Below are 4573 nucleotides of genomic sequence, written 5' to 3'. Positions count from 1 at the left end.
ACTACCCTCAACTACTGCGTGTATTGCGGCAGGAGAGCACGTTTTTATTTATTATTTCAGACTACCACTCATAGTCGCTAAAGGCCTACACCAGCGCAAACTTTGCATAGTAAAAAATGTACAGCAACCGGATTTACTTTTCGCCGAAGAGACCGGCCAATCTGACGCAGTTTTCCCTATTTCGTTTTTTTGTTTGCACGCAGGTAACAGCGCAATAGGACCCTGTTAGTCTTTTTATCTAGCATAGTATTACACGATAACTGCCATATCAAAATCTGCGCATCTGAGCTTGAAATTTTCAAAATGACGCGATTTTAAACAGAGTTTGTGCGCCAGCCGGATGCTAAGTACAGCCCTCTCGGCGGAGCAGACGACATCGGGTGAGAAGGGGGGGGGGGCATTTTTTTTTCTCTATTACCCTCTCTGCTATGACCCTAATGGAACGGTCTATCGCCATAGAAGGTAGGTAATTAAAACGTAGTTTAAATTTGCAATATTTCTTTCTTCTGCAATGCTATCAGTGGTCGGATTGATGGACCAATCTGACATGTTTAAAAATACACATAGTAATAAAGAGCCGCTATTTTCTAGCTATAGTAATTTAAATCAAATTAATCTGTGTCTGTCTGTCTGTCTGAAAAACTTTATTAAAGATATATCATGAGGGAGGTAGTATTTGGATCCAGTTTTTTCAATATATATCAAATCAATCTAATTTAAATTATTTTTTATTTATTATTGTTTTCACCTGGCTATCTTTCTATACGTACTGAACATTGATATTTTATGGATACGACAGAAGTGCTTGCAATCTTAGTTAGAAATTATTGTGAATAAATAGTTATTTCCAATCTTATCCTGGCTCTCAGAAAATGGGTTATCTGTAAATTTGAAAAAAAGAATTCCGTTTTTATTCAGTAAAGTGTTTTATTCCAACAAGAATCGCACTCAAATTTGAAAGGGTCTGCAGTTTATGGTTTAACTAAGCACAAGCTTGTCGGAATGCGGTTTAAACAATTAGAGGACGATGGGAGGCGTGATGGAGTTTAGAGAGCGGCAGCTGTGCTGCTCAATCGATGATATGACGATGACGATCATCATATCGTCGCTAAATACTGCAGCTAAATTTAGCAGGGAAACGTACCTGGTGCATATCTCAAGTTACGTAAATTTTTCCGCTAAGTTAAAAGGGGAACCTGAATTTGTCTGGAGGTCCCGTGGTGTCAAGTTACGTGACTTCAATTTTTCCGCCGAATTTTGGGGGAAACCGAACTGGTACATTGGTCACGTGACGTCAATTTTTCCGTTGAATTTAGCGGGTAAACTGAATTGGTGCATAGGACACATGACGTCAATTTGTCCCATAAATTTAGTGGGGAAACGGAATTGGTGCAGAGGCTTTTCCGCCAAATTTACCGGGGAGCTTTTCGTTTACGCTCACGTCGTCGCGAAACCGGAGGGGATGGGCACGTAACGACTAGAGAAACAGTATAGGCTCTGCTTGCAGAGACCGAGTATCACGTTCCTTTTCTTTGCGCCTCCAACTCCGTATTGGCGAACAAGCGGTCACGAGCGCCGAATTGGATCTAACAATAGCCTCCTCTATACTCAAAAAGTCGGGCAGTTCGATGACGAAGCTACTGGGTGCCCGGTCGCAGATTTAGACCCCGAGGATCTGGTAGCACAGAGCATTCCTCGGGAGTCCGGTATTCAGCGCACAACCTTTGCAGTGGCGAGGACCAGAAACGTGGTTTTCAAACCCGAGGAGAAAAGAAGCGGCAACGCAAGGAACGCGAGGAGCACGAGCGGATATTCCATCGCTCATGACCAGTGTGTTTCTGCGTCTCGCCGCAGCGGGGCGCCCGTTATATGACTCTTGTCTGCCGCTCTACCGTTTCACTTTCGTAAAACATATCTACCGTTTCACTTTCGGCGGCCGCGTCACGTGACGATCTGCCAGGCTTTGTCAGTATAGAAGAGGCTATGGTTCTACCGATGGTATAGAGAAAAAAAACGGGAGACAAATGACGAGATGACGGCGGAAGCGCGGCGTGTCGCCGCACTATAGCTTCTCTGCTCCGCACGCCCCCCAGCACGCCGCCTCACAGCCACGCCATCCGCGCCTCCGAATCTCCTGAAGAAGCGACGGTCGCTACCCGCAGTGCGGCCTTGGATCCAACATGGCCACCCTGGGAGCACCATTGTGATTGTGTCTAGAACATTTATGGGCTTAAACAATAGTAAAACGTGTGATATTGATGGCCTCTAATATAAACCGATTAAATATATTCGTGATATTATTACGCCATATCTTGTACACATCTTCAATCTATGCTTGTCATGCGGAGATCTCCCTAGGAAAACGAAACGTGCAAAAGCGTCAGTACTGTATAATGGTGGTAAAAATAATTATAAATCTAATTATAGACCTATATCGGTCCTGCCTATTCTTTCCAAAGTGCTCGAAAAGATTATTTTGTGTCGTTGATATAGTTTTTTTTTTTTTTTTTTTTTTTTTGTAAAGCACTCAGTACTTTCTGAGACTCAGTTCGGTTTTAGAGAGGGAAAGTCGACGGAGTCTGCACTCCTCTTACAAAAGGAAATTATTGTACATAACATTGAAAACAATCTTTTGACATTAGGAATATTGATAGATTTTAGCAAAGCTTTCGATTGTATTAATCAAAAAATACTTGTTGACAACTTATGTCACTACGGAATTTGTGGATGCTCATTTTCACTTTTGAGTTCATATCTAGAAGATGGTATGCAGTGTGTGTGCACTGATGGACATTTAAAATATTTGATGCCGATCAGATATGGTGTCCCACAAGGTGGCCATATTGGGGCCCTTACTCTTTAATATTTATATAAATGCTTTTCAGATTCGCTGTGTGGTCAAAGTCAAAAGGGCTAAATATTAATGAAACAAAAACCGAAGCAATATTATTTAGGTCAACCAATAAACATGCAGCTCTGAACAAAACTCTCCATTTTAATTCTAAGCCAGTTGAACTAGTGAAAAGTAGTAAAACGTTGGGTGTTACATTTTCAGATAATTTGCCTTGGGATTAACGTACAAAACCTATTACCTGCAAATTATGCAATATCGTCGGTAATAATGCCCGGTGTCGTTTCATTATTTCCGAAAATATAAAATTACAAATATAGCACGCGTTATTTAAATCTCAAATAACGTATTGTGATCTTATTTAGAGTACGACGACAAAATCAAATCTAAATAAAATACTATTGCTTCAAAAGAGAGTGTTTGCTTTCTTGGAAACGTTCAGTGTTTACTCCACACTGAATCATTATTTCAAAAATGCAAAATTGTCAATATATCTCAATTTTATGAATACCTCCCGAGTAGGTCATTTTGTTTTTAATCACCAGAACCGATTCTTTTTTAGTCATAAATTCAATTTCACCAGAAATGTAAACACCATCCGCACCGGCTGCTCGGAGGAAATGGAGGGTGTCGCATTAGTCAACAATTATGGCTTAGTCACTTTATTATAACCTACCCACATTACTCAATAAATACTCCATGAATAATCTTGAAATTTATTGTTTCGATTGTAAATCACTATATCTACTTTATGTATAATATGTATTAAGTTACGTTAACCATTTAGCTAACGTATTTCCTGCATATCGGTAACTCAGATATTTTTTCCAGCATTTCTTTTACCATCAGCCAAGCACTCGTGGCCCGGACCTCGTCAAGCCAGCAAAGATTGGCTTTTTGTCCGTAGCTCCGGCAACTCTCCTTACAGATGGGAATAAATGATTTGATTTAATTTGATAGTCTGCTCCGCAGGCGGCGCCTACGCAGTTACTCTAGTGTCAGCTGCCGCTGCAAAACACATCATCTAGAAGCACCGTGTGAGCACAATACAAGCAGAAATTTCTATATCCGTAGCATGCCTTACTCTGTAGAACCTTTATTACCGGGATTAAAGTATCAAGTTTATGATTATCTCGTATACACCGAGGTATATTATTGCCTTTTTGCCTGGGATCAGATAGCGAAAGCAAGTTTACCATGGCTACACCCACTACAAAAAAGAAAGCTGTTCGCCTAAGAAACAATTTCGACTATAACGCTAATATATCTCCCCTTTTCGAGCAACATAAAAGTTCGAGCTTTCAAGAAGTATGAACATGTAAACTTTCGATCTACGTTTACCACGACAGAATACTTCTGCCACAAAGTTACCCATCATCCTGAATTAAACCTGAACATCATTATAACACTCGTCAAGATAACTGTACATACTCCCTACAAACGGGACAAATATGAAAACAATCATATTAACACCTGTAGACCCGCTGCTATATGAAGAGGAGAGGGAGAGAAGGAAACTAGAAACCGGTTTTCTGCCCTGCAAAAAACAAATACGTACGTCGGCCTTTAAGTGTGAGCTCTCTCTGAGTACGCACCAACTCAACTCTGCTAAGTTACACCGCGGCGTAGCGTGTCGGGCGCACTTCCGCTCGGGGGCTGTGGACGGAAGCTACCATGCGGGATGAACATTCCTGTGTTGTATTGGAAGCAACCATACTAAAA

This window comes from Ixodes scapularis, unplaced genomic scaffold (assembly GCF_016920785.2).
Source record: "Ixodes scapularis isolate PalLabHiFi unplaced genomic scaffold, ASM1692078v2 ptg001274l_1___fragment_1__unscaffolded, whole genome shotgun sequence".
NCBI classification, from domain to species: domain Eukaryota; kingdom Metazoa; phylum Arthropoda; class Arachnida; order Ixodida; family Ixodidae; genus Ixodes; species Ixodes scapularis.
Note: the sequence above shows the minus strand (reverse complement) of the source record.